Below are 20,694 nucleotides of genomic sequence, written 5' to 3' on the forward strand. Positions count from 1 at the left end.
TATTATATTCGTCTGACGAAAAAAAGCGCTCACGTAATGCTAATGACATAAAAACAAACAAAAAGAAAAAAGGCTTCCTCTGTAAAACGGTACTAAATGCTTTCTGATAAAATAATCATTTCTCTTTTTATGAGTATTTTATCTACTTCCTTTAGGCATTTAATTCCTTGTACGCTTGCCCTATATTGTATCTTGCAAAAGATATGCTGTAGTCAGAGAGTTCAGTTCCTTGTAGAGAAAGAATAGGGTAACTCATTTTTAATTTTTTTCCTCTGTAGAATGCTTCATGATAAGAACTCAGAAATGTTGGAGATCTGCCCGAGAGAAAGAAAATATGTTGAAAGGATTTTGTCTGATTCGGAAGATTCAAGTAGGTACATTTATAGGAAAGAGAACGTAAAAATGCCCGATTTGTTTGCGATTAAATTTCCAAAGAAAACTTGGAAAAATTAGTTTAATAATAGCTTCACATATTAGATTTTTAATATTAGAAATATAAAATGCTGAATTTCAGTATATAGTATACCTTTCATTCCTGAGCATCCCAAATTAAATGTAGATTTAACTTCATTCTTTTTACTTTAAATTAAATTATTTATTTATTAATTTCGAAGATTACTGGGCTGAAAAACTTGACATAAAATGCAATGCAGTTGCTTTCAGTAGAAAACGATTGTGTCAACAAATGGGAAAACATTTATCGACGTAGTCGAAATCATCAGAAAATACAAATCCAAAAAAGTCATAAAACGTGAACCATGACCACAAGAAAAGGAAGTTTGCCTACCTACTCTACTCATCTTCTAAAATATCAGCATCACTGAAGGCGGAAACTTATCGTCTTTCACATGCAGAAAAATTTAAATACTATTCTGAAACTTCTGGCTGCTGAAAATGCCTCAGCTCAGGCAAAGCGTCCACTGTTTTGGGCAACCGCGTGTTATCGCTATCCCAGCACATCAACTTTTGAGAGATTTCTGAACTTGTATGAGATTTTAAAGAAAATCAAGTGATCAGCTACAAAGTAAGCACCATGAGTTATAGGCAACTATATAGCATATGGGAAAAAGAAAGATGTAGGTTTCGTTGCGGGTGTAACACATGCAATGAGCCAACAGAGAAGTAAATCGTAGCCTATAGTCACTACCAGCCACGAGGCTGGGAGACTGCGAGCAAGTTACAAAAATACAGTGGCGTAGCTAGGGTGGGGCAAGGGGAGACATCTGTCCCCGGGCGCAGCATCCAAAGGGCGCCAAATTCATGCTACAAAATTTTTTAATGAAATGTTTTCTACTTTTGGCACACAGAAAGGGGCGCAAATTCTGCAGTTGTCCCCGGGTGCTGGAAACTCTAGCTATGCCCCTGCAAAAATACAATAATAAGAATGAGCAGAAGTGCGAGCTAAAATTAAAAACAGAGTACAGTAAAAGACCCAGGCTAGATTCAAAGCAAGAAAACATTTAACAGCAGTGAAATCTCTATATATAAAGAAGAATATCTGTTTGTGTGTTTGTTCGCGATTAACTCAGTCACTGCTATAGCTGTTGTCACCAAACTTTCTACCATTCTTTTCTGGGTCCTGGAAAAGGTCGACGTCCAGTTCCTCCCCCCCCCCGAAAAAAACAAAGGAAAAAAATAGCTAAAACCGGAGATATTCATTGAAAACTCTGAAAACGCTACTTTTCGCCCTCATTTTTCCGAGCGGCAACAGTCTTGCACGCTGGAGATAAAAATCTACTTTATTTCAAGAAGTGTTGCCACTGCTCGCTTTCAAATCTCAGAGTTTGTTAATAAAAAATTTTTAAGTTTTACAATGAAATAAAAATAGTATTGCCAAACATTAAATACATTATTCCCGATTCCAAAAATTCGTGGGAAGCCATTTCGACTGTTCCCATCTTCATACGGCTTTAATCAGCTGAGCTATTAATTAAAAACTCTGAAAACCCTAATTTTCGCACTCATTTTTACTAGTGGCAACAGTCTCGCGGGTTGGAGATAAAAATGCTTTCTTTCGAAGTGTTGCTACTGCTCGCTTTCAAATCGTAAAGTCTGTTAATCAAAAATTTGTAAGTTTTACGAAATCTATATATATATAATATATATATATGAAGAAGAATGTATTGTTACGTTATTTTCTTCCTTCACGTTCGTACGGGGTTCGTAGATTTAGAGTGAATAACGATGACACTTGATGAAGTATCGAAACACACTTTATTTACCAATATTCTCAGGACAGCTTCAAAATCACTTTTACAGTCGTCGAACTGTTATAAACACGCTGACACGTTCAGCGACACAGCCTTCACACTGTCAGGCAATAACAGTCGAGACAGCTTCACTGCAAAGCACCAGAGTACAGCTTCCGACTCTGTTTGGTCGTTTTCGGAACTCCACGTACTCTCGAGTTTATGTTTTATATGAAAATTTTTTATATGCGTTTCACATCGCATCAGACGGGAAAATGTATTGACTCTGAATCGTATGACATCGGGTACTTCCGCTAGTATGTAATAAACATACAGGAATATCAGGTAGACAGACACAAATCCAGTCTATTTTTGGGCATTTAAAGACCTTCTCCTCCACCTTATCAAGGATCACATATAAGACATACATCTTATCTAATATGTTTGCACAGTTTTTGATTTCATTAATTTTACGTTTGTAAATTTTAATGATTTAGGTAAGACTGTGGCCGAAAGGCTCTACTAAATTCAGTTGCGACTTGTATAAGTTCAGATGTCTCACTAACACTGGCATTTTTTCCAGGGTTTTCGAGGCGGGCTATCAATGTGGGTCTCCTGCGTAGCTGCTTCAGCAATGTCATTTCGTATTTCTTGTGAGACAGTTTTCGGCTTAAGTGTCTGTGCATAACTAATGCCAGGACTAATTTACAGAAAATTCCTCGTATGCCTGACTCTCTCTACCTGCGGCGGAGTAGAGGTGCCTACGTCTCAGACAAAAAATTGTTAGAGAAAATACTGAGTTTTAATTCGTTAAACAGTAACACTTTCAGTACTTTCTTGTAGCGTTTAAAGTTTACCAGACGCGTTTCTGAACTTAAAATATTGAAAATAACAATTAGGATGTTACGACTGAAGTACCAATCCACTTCCGGGCTTGAAAACAATAAAAATCGTGGCTGAAGTGGTAAAAATAAACTTTCAGAATCACGAAAATGTTTTGAAATATGTTATAATTTAAAATTTATAGAAATTATTATTTTATCGCAAAGCAAATGATAAGCGTGAAGATCACGATTCATCAGAAAAATTTTAAATTCCTAGGTATTGTGACTTCGGATTTTTTTTATTTTAATCCTCTCTACTGTAACACCAGGAGACGAAATATTCGACTGCCAACATATTCCGATATTAGTTCCTAAAATTAGCATGGGCTTCGAGAACTTTTGAAGTTATTCACCATGTCCATTGATTATTACAAACGCAAAGGCTATCTACCACAAGTCGGGTCTTCATAAAGCACTTTCTAAGGAAAACTGGATCATGTTCACGTTACACATTTGGGAGAAATATGAAAACTTCATATAGTCAGCTTGTCTACCGAGGACGAGCTACCAGTACTGAATAGTTTATCGTTTAGGCTACTAGAGGGCATTTTTCGACAGGGCAATCTGGAATGATACACATGTATGATGAAACAGTAAAGCATCTCAAGTGAACAATATTATTCAGAACAAATCTCTGAAGTGAATGATATTTTTCAGAACAAATATATAATAATGCCGATAATTATAATTTCATTTTCTAAAATGATCATTGGGTTGCCTGGCTGAGAATGTCTGATTTCAGAATCAAACTGCAGTACACTGTAAACAATTAAATAGCCGATAGGAATTTAAATTTCGAATTTTTACTTTCGATGGAATATATTTTTAACTGAAAACAATAACTAGAAATCATTATTAGCCCATAAGAGCTTTCGCCCGAACAGGCTATTTATTAGTTTCAATGGGATTTTGCGTCGTTTCCTATAAACGGCGAATCACTTTTTAAATTGTTACCATACCATCAGATACTATCACCCTGTATTATCTTTAAAGAAATTAAGTAATGTAGAATCTACTTTACTTACGATGATATATGAACGATGATACATTACTTACGTGGTATATGAACGTTCCTGGCAATATGAAAAAACGACGATAACCAGAAACATTAAATTTTTATTAACGTTGTCCTCCACCCGAACATGTGCACCTAGAAGTCCGAATTTTGAATTTGGAGTTTTGTGTTTTATATTTTATAAAGCTTTAATGAATTTTTAATTAACAAACTCAACGATTTGAAAGCAAGCAGTTGTACGAAATAAAGCATTTTTTATCTCCAGCACACAAGACTGTCCATCGGAAATTTTAAAGATATGCTGTCTTTTTCAATATTTTGTGATTTTGCTGTTGAACTGAAGAAAACTGAACACTGATATGATAAGTTGAGAATAGACTGAGGGAAACACACACACACACACACACACAGTAATACAACAGTAATATACACACTCAATAAAAAATGAAATATTAATAAATATATGTCAAATTCAATTAGCTCCTCAGTACGAGCTAAAATTTTGAGAGCTAATTTTTTAAAAACTACACGTGTGATTTTTACAAAACTTGGCAGTTTGGCATCATTTGAGTCGTAGAATCGAAATATGGAAAAAAATTAGCATGTCCTTTCAGAAAAGCCCGATTTTGTGTCAAAATACCTAAATCAGAACAATGCTATACATAAATTTAATACATATCCTAAGTTGCGCTTTCGAGACGTGAAAAACCCAAGTTGAATTTCGTCAATCGGCCCAGTAGAACGGGAGATTTTTTTTGCGCAGTGTTTATATTTTAATTTTAAATTTAATTAACTTCTTCGCTTTAGATGTTTGGTAAAACTGAAGAAAAAGGATTAAATTAAGAAGCACAGTTATATGTTATTAAAGATGCTGCTACTCTCCTTTCACAAAAGAAGTTGGCAAAAACTTGTGAATGGAATAAAATGAGGATATCAAAAATTTGAGTACTGAAGTCTTGAGTTTAGACTCTGAATTCCTTTTGCCTGCAAATTTCTCTACTCTGTGTTCTGACTAGTATATTGGTACCTAATAATTTATTTATAGTATGTACATTATATTTGTAATGTGTATATGTGTAATAATTTAATTTGTATTTTTATTTATTCATTTAAATTTTCTCTGTAACAATTTAATAATTGTCTGGGAATTATTACGTAACAGGAATTTTAAAGCACTTCATGTATCTTTTCATTTTACATTTATATTGTGTGTACATACAATTTGGACAATTACTTTGGCTTCTTTTATTTATATCTAAGAGACGGGATTTTTTAGTCTCAGCAAAAACATTGATAGAAATTTATTATGCACATATATAACTTAAAAAAAGTTATTAAAAACTCACATACACTGGTCATCTAGATTAAAGGATAACGACAGAAATAAAATGTAACTGTTACTTAATGAAAAATAATTAATAGATATTTGTACAAAAGCATTGTTAACATAAATTACAATGTTTGGCAGTTGATCATTGCAAAATATTGAAGCTAAAACTAAATGTATGGAAACTGGAAAATGATGGAAAAAATCGTCACATCTTGTAGAAATTTTTTTTCTCTAATATGGTGTACGGTCACCTCGGACAGATATGTATACCTCACATCTTGGTTTCATAGACTTTATCAAAGTGTTGATCAAGTTTTGTAGAATTGCAAGCCACTCTTCTAAAAGCGCCCTTTTCAGCTCTTGGAGGGTTCGGGGAGGAATTTGGCACGCTGAAATTCGGCACCCTAAGGCAACCCGTACATGCTCAATCGGGTTCAAGACGGGAAAATAAAATGACCAATCCATTCGAATGATGTCTTCTGCTTGCAAGTATTCTGACACCCCATATGCTCAATGAGGCAGAGCATTGACATCCATTAGCAAAAACTCTGACCCAACAGCACCCCTAAACTGCCTAACCTGGAGTTCCAGTACCTCGTCCACATTATCTCCAAGCGGTTACAGAATTTCCTTGAAAGATATACAACTAGGTGCGCCATTTGTCATGATTCCTCCCCAACCATTAAAGCGCACTAGCGGAAACGGTTTACTTCACGGACAAGGAAAGGCAAATTGAGTGTTCCTTCCTTTCTCCAGATCAAAACACATCTAGAATCGCCGTTTAGACTATATTTGGATTCTTCAGTAAACAATACTCGAGTCCAGTGGTCTTCTCTCCATTGAACATGACGACGGCACCGGTTTAAATATAAGCCCCTCTGGAAGCTGGAATGAGTAGCACACAAACCATTGGTTTCCTCGCATACTTGTCGAATGTTGTTAAATCTCTTGAAATCGCTTCGCGGTTTCTTCGAGTCGAACAACAACAGAAAACGGTCAGCCTTAAGCGGGCTGTTTGTCAACTGATCCAGTGTTTAAAAGCGTCTCTAAACTCTTGATATGACACTTTGAGGGATATTCAAATCTTGGATGACTTCCGTTTGCGTTTGAGCTCCCTCGATTCTATCAATTATTCGCCACTTTTGACCTGCACTTAAATGATGCCTTTGAGCCTTAACTACTGACACTGCAGACCGGAATTCCAACTTGCGTGCATTGCGCACTACATTGTCAGTCACCGAATTTGCATACTTCGGGCGCTAACACATACGCGAAAGTGCAATTTTGTATGCAATTGTATTTAATTAACAATTATTGGTAATTACGGTATTGGGTATTGATTGCAACATTAACTTAGCATATTTTTTCTCATTATCCTTTAATTTTGATGACCAGTGTATCATGCCTCATTCATTACAAGATGGAAAACTTGGTCTGAAAATGCGAGTGAAAACTGTAATCCGAGTAAGTCAAGAAAAAACATTTTCTCTCTTATATTTCAAAGCCAATTAATTTTTAAAAATCCTTCAAGAATAAAAATAAAAATTACTAAAAAAGGAACAGATTAATTGTATTATGAAAAAAAAAAAAAAAAAAAAAACCGAGACACCGAATATATTCCAAAGAAAAAGAAACAGGCAATCTTGCTTATAAAAGAGAAAGAGAATATTACATTTTATAACAGATTTGAGATAAACGTTTTGCTAAATCAAGGATATGCATGACAAAAATTAGTGTTTTTTCAGAAAATTTTACTGCATCATCTGAACATTAAAAAATTTGGTAAAAATTTAAATTTAAATTAAAATTAATAAAAATTTAAATTTTAATTTAAATTTAAATTTTAAAAAATTTAATTCAAAACATGTTCCTTTTAGGCCTAAATAGTATGTTCATTTTACACACACGACTTCTGTCGCCTGAAAACGTATTGCTTCCGCTTGAGCTTCATGGTCATGATTATGATATCTTGTTTCGTGTAGGATTATGATAGGTTTTATCTTGGTTCATGGTAATGATTTCCTGTTAGCTTCGGCAAACTGAAAAGCTTTCATTTTCAAAACAATGTCCTGTTTAATAATGAGCTGGTCTTTCTTATCTGGTTTTCATTTCTGTTTTAAAAGTGATCAATCAAATTTGTGATTATCAAGATATTATTATGAGTTCCGGTTACAACATTTTCAGCGTCCAAGGCTGTTGACGCCCCGCAGATAATATTTCAGATCAAAAGGTAGTTTTATTTCAATCATTTAAGAATACAAAGACCAAGAATCATTAGTGTTTTTTTTTTTTTTTTTTTTTTTTCCAATACGCGCCGAATGTGCTACAGTTACGCCGAAAGCATGAAGGAGGGAAAAAATACCTTATATACTCCCCCTTTTAAAGGGCGACTGAGAATTCGACTACCGTTACACCACAAAGGCAAGCTGGAAGGAGGGAGAAAATATAACCTTAACATTTAGAAACTGTTGTCAATGAATTTTAACTTTTCGTAAGGCGATGCCGTCGATGGTGTCATCATATAGTAATTTCGAGTAATGCCATTTTCTAGAAAATGGAAATGCACGAAAATTCAACTTTCTTGACTTATACATGACTTAAGATTTTATCAATATCAGTTATAAAAAATCTTTTTCCCTGCAGTTAATAGTATCAGAACTGTAAAAAAACTCAAAAGGGGAAACATATTTTTGGACGAGTACAGTTGTAGCTCGATTTGTGACTCGAGTTCCTTGGGAGCTTGGGTTAGAGCTTCTGCTTTTGAGGACAGGTTTTATCTTCACTTTATACCCGAAATCGAATGTTATTGCAATTCCAAGCAATTTTGGTAATGTTACTTATCGGTAACGTACTTGGTTATCCTTCTACTACTATAATTGATTTCGACTCTCGTGTAAAAGTTGTTTCTTTGCCTCTAAACGTAACGAGTTTGTTTCAGCGACGGACCAAGAAGTCTTCAAAGCTGTCGGGCAGTTCATTGTACATCTGAATAACTGAATGAGACGAAACTGTCAGCTGTCTGACAAAGACTTTTGAACAAAATTCAGTGTTTTATATGCTATAAGAATCATTCCCAATAATTCATAAAATTCAATTGAACAGCAATATCGCAAAATAACTTTAAATAGAGTACATCTTTAGAATTTCCGCTACAGAGTCTCGCGCGTTGGAGATAAAAAAAATTTTTTTTTTTCGTACAGTGTTGCTACTGCTCGCTTTGAAATCGTTTAGTATTTTAATTAAAAATTCGTTGAGGTGTTACGAAATATGAAATCAATCATAAAACAAATTCCAAATTTCAAATTTGGCCTTTCAGATGACCGTATTCTCAGTAGGATTACGTTATTCAAATTTTGACGGCTCTAGGTAACATTGTTTTATCACAATGCGAGAAACATACACACAATCATGCAAATTCTTCATCATTTAATGTCTTTAAATATAATACAGGGCGATAATATTTGGTACCAACAATTCGAAAAGTGATTCGCCGTTTATAGTTTTCAACGCAAAATGCCAAAACGAAATTAATAGTCCTTCAGGACAAATTGGCTCTTCGGACTTTAAAAAAAAAAAAAAAAAAAAAAAAAAAAAAAAAAAAAAATCCCTTTGGGTGTAATATAAATCTGAAAGCTTTTACATTTTTTTATTTTTATTTTTTCTTTATTTTGTTTTTCTCTTTCCAGGGTGTCCATTTTGCGTGAGGTATGATCCACTTCTAGTGATTCAGAACGATCAGGTATATTATAGTAAAATATTAAATAGAATTTTGATACTGCAAAATGAAATGAAATAAAATAACACCCTAAAAGACTAAACTACCATTCCCGGGCATAAGTCGAGAAGTTTTAATAGATTTTTTTTTACTGCCGAAGTTTTGGGATCGGCTTATACAAGAGTTTAAAACGTTCACGAAAGTTATATTACAGGTTAAATAACTGAAAATTATTGTCTTCTTTTCGTTTTATTCTAATATACGCTAGTCGAATTTCTTTATATCGGTATCCTACTCGGAATTTTCTAGCAATTTTCGGAGGTCTACTTGTATAGTAAGCGAGGTCCGGGTGAGTGTTATCGTTGTTCATTTCATCAACATTGTTATCATTCACCCGATACATAATGTTATCTTTAGTTGAATCGATAGCATTCCTCAACAAAAATAACATTTTGCTAAAAGAACATGAGTTTTTTTTCGGAGGGGTGGTCTCGGCATGTTTACTTCCTTATACCATATTTCCAACACTTTAGAGCCAGTTTGTTCTCATTCCTACTCCGTAACAAAGTATTCACTTGTCTGGATAACTCAACTTGCCATCAATTGATCTACTGGTTCACGGATTTGCACAGCTCTGACTGGGTAGCGATCTCTACGAGTTGCTTGCTAGGCTGCCTCGAATTTCATGACGTACACTAGAGCGTTTTCTACGTCCTTGACATTCGCAGAGCTTTCTGTATTTCAGGATTCTGAATGCTATCGATGAAGTACTGCAGAGACAGTATTTCCCTTGTTCCTCTCAGGCAGTCCGAAAAGACGTGGTATGACAACCTTTCAACATCCGTGGCGCGCTTCTGGAGTGTTTCCGTAGGCTCCTTTTGACGAGATTTTAATTAAAGCCTACTGTAGTCTTTCAAACATTTCTTCCCAAAGCGCAGCTCCAGTGCGACTGATAAAGCTTCAGTTTAATCTCTGGTTTGCGGGAAGAGTCTGCAGGATATCTGCTGCGTCTGCTCTCAGAGAAGCGACGAGATGACGGGCCTTAGCTTGAGAATCCTATCCATTTGCTTCCGCCACTATTGAAAATTGCGTCTTATAAACTTGCCAAGAGGTCTTCCCATTATACGTAGACAGCTTCAGTCAGGAACGAGCAAACATGGGTAAGAATTTAAAACCATCGGAATTTCTTCCTGCCGTCGCTTCGAATTTCTTTACAGTATCAACTTCTTTGGCAACTGCAGAAACCCTGTCATCAGTTTGTTGTTCCATGGCAGAAACTGTCTTCTATTTGTTCGTTGACTGAAGAAACTTTCTCCTCAGTTTGTCCAACTTTATTTTCAACCACGTCTATTCTGCCTTCCACAGACTCAAATTTGTTTTCTATTATACAGGTAATCTCTAACTGATTCTTGACCAAATTTCATCTCTTTTTGGCCCGCTTTCATTTCTGCTTGACCAGCTTCCATCTTTTCTTGAAACGCTTTAATCACTTTTTTGACGGATTCTTGTCCAGCCTACATTACTCTTTAAATGAAGCAAAGGCTGCAATCAGCTGTTTTAACTACTCTCCCATCGCTCTTGTGATTGGCATTCAAAATCCCACTTCTGACACCAGAAACTGTTGCGTGCGTACGGATTCGTAATAAATTGAATGCTCAAATCCAATGAAAAGTGAATAAAATTTATTCTTATCCTAAGAAATTAAACAAAATGCTGAAATTTCCTCAGAGATATCCGTACAATATTGCAATATCTCACAGTAGTTATATTTTAAACTACTAAAACGCTAAATAGAACACAGTTCAAACGCACAGAGAAAGCTAATCCGACCTCACAGTGAAATGGCTACAATCGACAACAAGAACTAAGTAAACAACTAAATTGAGATGTTTTTATCCGGCTTTTAAAAGCTTTTTAATCGTGCACGAGGACATTCTGGTAATTTTTATTTATCGAATTTTCTGGAAAGCAAGAGCAATTATGAGATATCTATTTATCAAATGTTAAATGCATGTGCTCATGTATTTTCACTTTTTCGGCGTAGCTTTCTCTTAAAACTCGTCGCGCGCAGCATTGCACGGGGAAATGAAACAATTTACTAACAATTCTACTAAAAATAGCAAGCTAAATATAAAAACCCTAACAATATTAAATCTTATTTACAAAAGGTGCGAATTTGATAATCTCATGATTCTGATTCATAACAAACATTTTTAATAATTAAAAACAGTTACGTGGTGTAAAAGCCATAGCTCTCAATACTGCAGTAGAGCTGAGTATATCTGCTTCTCCTTTCTCGACATGTGGCGACCGCACGCCTCGCCCATTGGGGTTAGTCAATTCCTTATAAGGACCACGTTCCTCTCGTTTCGGTGTCAAGGCTTCTCGACTGCAACCAACACCTAGTGGCGAAGCTATGGGAGGCCAATCAATGAAAATATTTAACCTTTACTGCAATTTTATGCAATAAAGGTGACGCTTCTCAAACAACCTCCATATGAGGGCGGAGGGCAGGGTGATAATCCTCAAAAGAGGATTAAGCAAACTCGTTTGGTCCGCGCTACGGGGGCCTCAGTCCCGAACACAAACTTTATAAATGAACTCTCTTTGCTGAACCAGCACACCGAGCGCTCGTCAAACCAGCAAGGGACGGAGGCATCCGTACACTCCGTGTTCTTAGCTGCCATGCATCTCTGGCAATAGGAACCGGTTCGTGTTATTGCGTTCCCACAGATGCTACTGTCATAGTATATACTTAAACACACTGGGGAAAGGGTGTAGCACCAGGATGCCTGGGTCAAGGACCCTACCCCTTGTAGAACACATATGTTATTTCGAATACTGTCATGAGCAACTAGTATATATTTAGAATTTTTTTATATGTATATAATTAAAATCATGTTTTTTAACATTTTTTAAAGTTATAAGAATAGATATAAGTATATACTTAGCCAATGCATGCAACCAAGGAGCAATGATGCAACCCCAAGGGAAAAAGCGGGACATCTATCCTCGGGCGCAATATTCAGGGGGTGCCAAACTTATGTCATGAAATTTTAGAATAAAATGTTTTCCATTCTTGGCAAACAGGCAGGGGGTATTGGTTGCAAGCGATTTGCGAAAGGACACATTTGCACCTGTTGTTTTGTTCCCATTTTTAATTATCTCCGAAAATTTCTTCGCGATTGCTCCTGGGAACTTCCATAACTAGCCTTTTAACACTGTACTTACTTAATTTTAATGCAATAGCAAAGAACTACAGCAATCTTCAAACTTATTTTGAATATCAAGGTCACACCTTGATATTCACAGATTAAGGTTGTTAACATTGATCACAGGTTAAGGTTGTTAATCTGTTAAGCTTTATGGGGTTAAGGCTGTATTTCAGTATGAGTTTTTTTAAGTGTAGCTATGCAACTAGCTTATTAAACTGCCAGAAATAGAACTAGAGACGAAGTACCAGTGTATCATGGCTTTAGACACTCGGCCGCATATAATTTTGGCATACAAGTACTTCATCGTTGTTAGCACAATAACTTGTATGTCAAAGGAGTGTCAAACTTTAAATGATGTCCCATTTAACAGAAAATAACCGTACCTAATTTCTTGCAAAACATCTTACATGGCTGAAAAGCGACTGACGTGTTTCTTAATAATTGAAACCTTTTACGTTTTCTCATAATGTACAAAACTGATACAAGTTAAAACACCTTTAATTTACACTCATGTCCATAAATCAAGGATAATGCAAAATCAGGCAAAGGAAGAGTTAGAAGCAAAACAAATTTGACTTATTTTAAGGCTTATTTATTAAACAAAAGGTAAAGAACAAAAAAGATGCTATATGTTTGATATTATTAAAAAAATAACAATTTTTTCTCCCTGAAGCAAATTACAAAAAAAAAAAAAAAAAAAAAAAAAAAAAAAAAAAAAAAAACACCATTTACAAAAAAACAATATTACATGGTTGGTATAATTGTTAATACATTGTATGTCTCCCAGACAATGGAATACAGTCCGTACAACGCCTAGGCATGCCGAGTATCAAATTATCGATCTGATCTTGGGGGATATTACACCACTCAAAAAGCAATGCTCTCCGAAGTTCCGGTAGACATGTAGGAGGAGGTTGACGGGCGATAGATCGTCGGCCAAGCATATCCAACACGTGCTCTACTGGATTCAAGTCCGGTGAGAATGCTGGCCAATTTCACAATTAACAAACACAAATTATGCGCCCATGGCGCCCCGAAACAAACGTACATGTTGTTCCAGAATGACGTCCCAATAGATTTGGCTTGTCATGGTTCCAATTTGAACATGCAGGTCAGTTCTGGAACCCAGAATAATTCCACCCCAAACAAGCACTCCTGTACCACCGTAACGGTGTCGTTCAATGATGTTTTCTTGGTGGTAACGGGTACTTGGAGCTCTCCATATGAAAGTCCGGCGAGAATCAGACTGCAAGCTAAACCTGGACTCGTCGGAAAACATCACACAAGCCCACTGTTGCGTTGTCCACAATGCATACTGTCTACTCCAGGCTAACCGCAGGCGACAGTGAATTGCAGTAAGTGGAACGCATCTGACAGGTCTACGAGCATATAGACCAATCTGCCCTAAGCGTCTGTACACGGTCTGCCTTGAAATTGTCGTACCAGTGGCTGAAGAGAACTGACGAGACAGGTCTGAGGCTGTGCTGCGCCTGTTTCTTTTGGCAGTAACTGCCAAATACCGGTCCTAATTCGGCGTTGTAACTCTGGGGCGACCTGTGCTGTAACGTCTACTCACATTACCATCATCTTGGAATCGTTGCCAAAGCTTGGAGATGACACTCTGGACAATTCCAAGTTCGTCTAATACTTCCAGTTGGGTACGCCCACATTCCAGACGGCCGATAAGTCTACCACGTAAAAAAATCATCCAAATGTGTCCTTTGTGTCATAACTATTCGGTTATTGCACTGCATTAATTATACATATATTACACTCTCGTCATTGTGACGTACCATCGGTGTCATCTGGTTACTTCCTGAAATTTGCATATGATTCTTGAAGATGTGTGTAGTGATTTTACAGGTGATATATTTATTTTAGAGTTCGATTTCCGCGTGACCCCGAATTATCCTTAATTTATGGACATGAGTGTATATTACAGCTATCTGATAATTTTTATGAACGTTTGTACTTTTGTTGTAATTAGTCAAATATGAATGTCGCTGTTAGCGGCATATAAATCCTTAATTTACCACGCTTCGAACACACCCGATTCTCAAAACGCTGCCATTCGGCAAAGCATAAGATTGTTAATTTATTTTTCAAATTTAATCAATCCATTAATGATCAAATATTTAAGTGACTGAAATGCAATAAATGTTTTTCTTGGTAATTCAAATCTTTCCGTAATTTTTAAAAATAATTTACCTTCTAATTAATGCATGCGTTAAGTGACATGAATATTCACAAACAATATACAATGGTAGACCCCCTTCGCCCCAAAAAAAAATCACCTGCGAGAAAGTAGAAACTTGGAAATAATGTGTTTTATGTAAATATTTTATCGTTACAATAAAGTAAAGTTGCAGGATTAATCTTAATCCCGTTTTATTAGAATTAATAAATTATTTATACTAAATTACTCGGGAAAATGAAAAAAGGGAAAAATGCAATATTTAACAAAACGCGGAATAAAGCAATTGACGCATAAATTCCGTAGTTAATGTATTATTACATATTAAATGCGGTTAGAAGGGAATACTCATCTAGTCATATTATATGTGGTTAGATGGGATACACGCATATTCCAATATCCACTTCCAATATTTAGTAAATCCTCCACGAGCTGCTACGATAGCCTTGCAGTGGTTTGGCATAGAAAGTATCAACTTCTGAATATAATCCTGGCCAATTTTATGGATACAAACCCTAACAATGCTTTTCCTGCAGTTTAAAAGAAAGTTTCTTACCAGCAATTTGGATACCCATTATACGCGAACAATTTTCAGTGGATTTGGATCACGACTATTACCGGACCAGTCCAAAACTTTATATCAGATTTTGTCAGATTGGCCCACACCTAATGGGAGAAAATTACTTTTGTAATGTCCGTTATTTGTGGAAATGAAAATTTTTAAATGAGGCAACAAAAGCATGCATAAATTAGATCCTTCTTGCTGATTTCGTTGTATCACAGGGTGCAGAGTCCTGATGAGAAATGCAATTTCCAGCACATTTAAAATAGTCAGGAATAACTGGTTTTAAACTTTCCTCCAATATGAGGGTAGTTCTAGTAATTCATTTTAGGCGTTCAGGCCCTTTGCTGGATATGCATCCCCAGACCATTTGGTTCGCTGGGAATTTCACAATAGACAATATGATAAGCTCCACTTTTACCTCTTCGAACACAGAGCTTAAAGTCCGATCCATGTAGGTTTAATTTAGGTTCATTTCGAAAAAATTGCTGAGACCCGTTGAGTCTTTGTTCATGAAACATGCTCTTCACTCACATCAGAAACACTTCCGTGACGATTATGGAAAAAGATCCGTTTTAGATATCGATCATCAGATATTGTAGTCGCCTCTTCTGGCCTTATCCGACCTTTCTTTTAACATCACCAGTTTCACATTCTTGCGCTCGAGACTGTCGTCTGATTGCAGTCAAGTTTTTTAGCGATCACGAGTGTCGAATATCCTTTGGTTCAGCGGTTCTCAACCTTTTGATAAACGCGTACCACCTAAACAAAAACTGAAAAACTTTAATATCACCTCTACATTTTATAATGATTATTTTTCAGTTTCGCAATAGAAATATTTTTTAAAAAAATCTGAAAGGTTTTAGATATCAAATTACATCTACAGGGGCATTTTTTTAACGTTTTGTCTGTCACCATTATTTATTAAATATTACGTTCTTCGCACTTAAACCATAAAATTCAGTTCAAGAGCAATATCGCAAAATAGTTTTAAATTGAGCATAGCTTTAGAAATTCCGATACAGAGTCTCGCGCGCTGGAGATAAAAATGTTTTTTCTGTACAACGTTGCCATTGCTCGCTTTGAAATCCTTGAGTTTGTTAATCAAAAATTCGTTAAAGATTTATAAAATATGAAATCGATAATAAAACAAATTCCAAATTTCAAATTTGGCCTTCCACAGGCCCATATTCGCAGTAGGATTATGTCATTCAAAATTCGATGGCTCTATGTACCGCAGGACTCTAACATTTGGTGGCAACAGTTGGAAAAGTGAAACGGACATTTATAATAAACCAACGCAAAATCGCAAAACGAAAACAATAGCCCTGCCCTTCAGGGACAAAGCCCCTTTGGACTAAAAATATTTTGCCATTTGCACAACTTATCGGCTATTTGTATTGAATATTCACACATAAAAAATATTAGATTAAAAATTGGTTACCATGTTAATTATCAAAATTTAAGTTACAATACATTAATTCTAAACTTTAGTGTGAAATTCGGGTCTGTTTAAGAGAGATCAATTTCTTTATGTCTACTCTTCTTTCATTTAGTTTAAACCGTAAATTAGGATCCACTTTTAATTTTGTTCTGCATTTATTTTTCAAATATAAAATGGAAGAAAATCTTTATTCACACAAATAGGTTGTGCAAAAAGGCAATAAAAATTTAATAGCTTTATTTAAAATGCCTTTAAATTTTTTTTTGGGGGGGGGGTTCAGATAAACGTTAGCAAGTGTGTTATTTTTGAAATCTTCAGTTAGAGTTCAATCGCAGAAAATTTGTATCAACTGTTCTTGTTCTTCACGAGATAAAATTTCAGGTACATATGAACAAAATGGGTTTCTAATCCAATTTTCACTTTCATAATCCTCGAGAAAATACACGTTGAAATTATTTATCAATGAAAAACAAAAATTTTTAATGTGGGATGCTAATTCTTTTATTTTTAAATTACTTTCGGTTAGAAACTTTCTAAAAATGGCAAAAAGCTTAAAATATTATTATCCAATTGTTTGATTATTAGCTCGAGTTATTTTCTCTCTAATGGTAAACAAATTAACCCTTTGTCCTTGCAATCCTAAATTTAATCCATTTAAATTTCCAAAAATATTAACTAAATATGCTAAAGCGCCAACCATAATTCACTAAATAAACAATTCTGGAATTCAAATTTGGAATCACAGAGAAAATAAAAAAATTTCCATAAACAATTTTTCTTTTCTTTTCAATATTCCTAATGGTAGAAAATTGATCTCGACCCATCACCTGTGAATCATCACTTTTCCTCTTAGTCAATCCTAGCCATTTTTCCATTTTGAAAAGCTAGGTTTTATTATTTTTCCACAAATATTTAAACGCACAATACATCCTGAGTTCTTCAAAAACAAACGACGATATTCTCAAAGCATTAAGAAAAAACAAAGCAACAAGAAGACAAAATACGTGCTGTGAGAGACAGAAAATCGATGTAAAAAATGATTCTGATTGAAAATAGAGAATTATGAATCCGGAAATGGTGGCGACATGGGGGCATGCTAATAAATCGATCAACTCTAAAAGAATTAATGAGATACTATTATCTTTTTATAGGAACTTATTTTTATTTCCTATTGAATACAACATCGATTTCAATTACTGCTTTTAAAAGCATCATTTATGGCGGCTGAAAATCGCTGCTTTAGTTGAAGCAATTGCCACATGTTTCTTCCCTTGCCCAGCTGAACACACGGAGCATCCTTTCATCCCATAATGAAAGGGACGATTGATCGTTTTCCTCTTCTGCTACGCTATTTATAGAAATCGGATGATACAATACTCCGGAAACGTTGTAGGATGCAATATGAATGTGAAATGGTTTAATGCAGTGCTCCGCAACCTTTTCTCACCTGCGACGCACAAAAAATCTTTCTGGAATTTGTGGCACACCAAAAGCTAATGTATATATGTATTGATTTATACACAAAATTTACAATAAATTTTTGTTTTCAATTTGAAAAATATACAATTATAAAACCATAACATATTCATTTATATGCAATCATAATAATTATCAATGTGATACCTGCGCTTGCTTCAATGAACACAAAAGTTTTATACTCGGCTCAATATCTGACAACGCAACACGAAGTTCTTACTGACTGCGAAATTTTTTTAAAAAAATTAAAAAACAAAAATTCTTCAATTTGATTGGTTTATTTCAAATTTAAAAAAAAAAAAAAAAAAACAAAAAAAAAAACAGTTTTAGAGCTATTATTTTTAATTAAAATGGTCTGAAACCAATATATTTCGTTTAAATTTATGTTTAAAAAAAAGTTATATATTTTTGAGTTCCGAGTTATCAAGGAAGTGCCGAAAAAATTCAAATGCTGACACACTTACAATCACACACACAACCACACAACAGTGAAATATATAAAAACATTTAAAATAGACATTATTAAGGAAAAAAAATTGTCATTATGTATTAAATACATGATAAAAAATTGCAAAATGTCAAATACATGTATTTGATTGCGGCACACCTATATCCTACTCATGGCACACCAGTGTGCCGCGGCACACCGGTTGCGGAGCACTGGTCTAATGTCTTGCTTTGCAGCAACCCAGATAAATTTTTGTGAACAAAACAAGACGCTAACTTTAAAAACGTTTACTTTTCAGTGATGCAGTTTTTATTGTCCGCCATTGTATATGCTCTGATGTAAATGATTTTAATTATTATTCTCTTAAATTAGATGAAGATGGTCTGTGAAGAAGACAAAGCTTTAATTCCTCGGTAAGTGATTAAATATACAGCGTAAAAGATCCGACAAATTAGATTATGCATATTGTAATACATCGGACTTCATAATTCATCTCGAAAATATTTACTAGTTTCAATTTAAATAATTCATAAATGTTAACAATTCATTACTCTTTTCTTGTCTGCTTCCATTTTCCTCCCCGAGAAAGTAAAAAATCTGCATACCACAGCAATACCACCAATATCTGCATACGATATAAAATAATAACTATTACAGAAAATACTACCGTTCTGTTAAAACAACTTGATTAGTAAAGCTCGATCTTTCTTCTCTAAACGCATGGTGAAGAACGATTTTACGGCTTTGACTACTGGATTTTTAAAATGCTGCAAATCTGCATAATGTTCTTCCTACAGTGCATGAAAAGCACCATCTGTCAGTCAAAATTTGAAGTTTTGTTTTTTACTGCAGATTTCTTTTCCCCGTGGTCCATATAACGTAATTAAGTTGCAACAAAATAGGTCTACCAGAACGGGCTCTACCTAAGTCTAATTGCGATAATTTTAATTTTAATCACCCCTTATAACTCACATTAGCGGAAGGTCGATCCGCTACAAAACCTGCATAATAAAAATTCTTGTAGGATGCCAAGTCTGATGCATATGAGATACCTCACATTTTAGAATATAGCATCAAATTTGGAAGTGCTAAAATAACGTTTTCATCCTCATTACACTTTTCTTTTATCACAAAGGAAGTAGATTTTTTTAAATGTTTATCCATGTATCCCAAAAATAAGACGAGTAACACGATATGACTTGCATGCAGGGGCGTAGCTAGAGGAGGGCAAGGGGGGTCATCTGTCCCCGGGCGCAGCATCCAAGGGGCGACAAATTGATATTACGAAATTTTAGAATTAAATGTTTTCCATCCTTGGCAAGCAGTAGGGGCGCGAAATCTTCAGTTGTCCCTGGGCGCTGAAAACCCTAGCTACGACTCTGCTTGCATGCACCAAGAAGCAATAAATCCAACTTGTAAGCCAGTGTACTATGATTCTAAACTAATGAGTGGACTGTATAGCAAAAGAACTAACTAATTTATTTACAGTAATTAACTCCATTCAGTTCTAATACATGTTCTGCTTAGCCGAATACAATTGCTTAGCCGAATCCAGATGGCCAAGTGAGAGTTTCTCTCCTTATACAATAGATGGCGCTGTATTCTAACTTAACAGCCAGCTTGTCAAAGTTCATGATAAAAGCAAGCGAGTGCAATATTATCTCGAACAGAATATTCAGTTTGTTAATCTATAGAAACATGAAGTTTTTTATTGTTTTAAAAGGAGATTATATATTTTCTTTAACATTGATTGTAGCAGAATCTTCTGCATATTGCCTTTTTTTCTTTGGTCATACATAGAATTATATGAATTTACACGATTAGAAATACTTATATTTCAGGAGTTCAAGTCAAAAAAGGAAGTTATGGAATGCTGCAGCTATGCCGACTTGGTATTTGCATACATATTGAATAGCAACAGACAACTGATGAACAAAGACAAAAGTTAAAATGAATTGTGAAAAAAATAGGATAAGAAATCTTTTAATATGCATTTGTTTTGCTGAATAAATTTTTTTAAAATCAAAATGGTTGCCACCAAAGTCTATGCTAAGAACATTATCTTTAACTGAAAAGACGGTTTTTACAGACATCCTAAAGCATGTGCTGCCAGTGGGGTCAGAAGCTACTCCCTGGGGGTCGATGGAATTTTGAAGGGAGGTCTATGACGGTCAAAGGGTCGACTGGGGATCGATAGCCAAAAATGCACGGGGAATTTATCA

At 35.1% G+C, this 20,694-nt stretch overlaps 1 long non-coding RNA gene across 1 annotated transcript; it reads left to right on the forward strand.

The window, feature by feature from the left end:
• The first annotated feature begins 252 nt into the window (after nucleotides 1-252).
• Nucleotides 253-20,482, forward strand: LOC146999597 (uncharacterized). Its single transcript, XR_015039843.1, has 3 exons — nucleotides 253-370; nucleotides 9,105-9,157; nucleotides 20,314-20,482. It is a non-coding gene; the product is annotated as an uncharacterized LOC146999597 (long non-coding RNA).
• The last annotated feature ends 212 nt before the right edge of the window (nucleotides 20,483-20,694 follow it).

This window comes from Stegodyphus dumicola, chromosome 1 (genome assembly GCF_044657685.1).
Source record: "Stegodyphus dumicola isolate Sdum_Otavi_A_Nest chromosome 1, ASM4465768v1".
Taxonomy (NCBI): Eukaryota; Metazoa; Arthropoda; class Arachnida; order Araneae; family Eresidae; genus Stegodyphus; species Stegodyphus dumicola.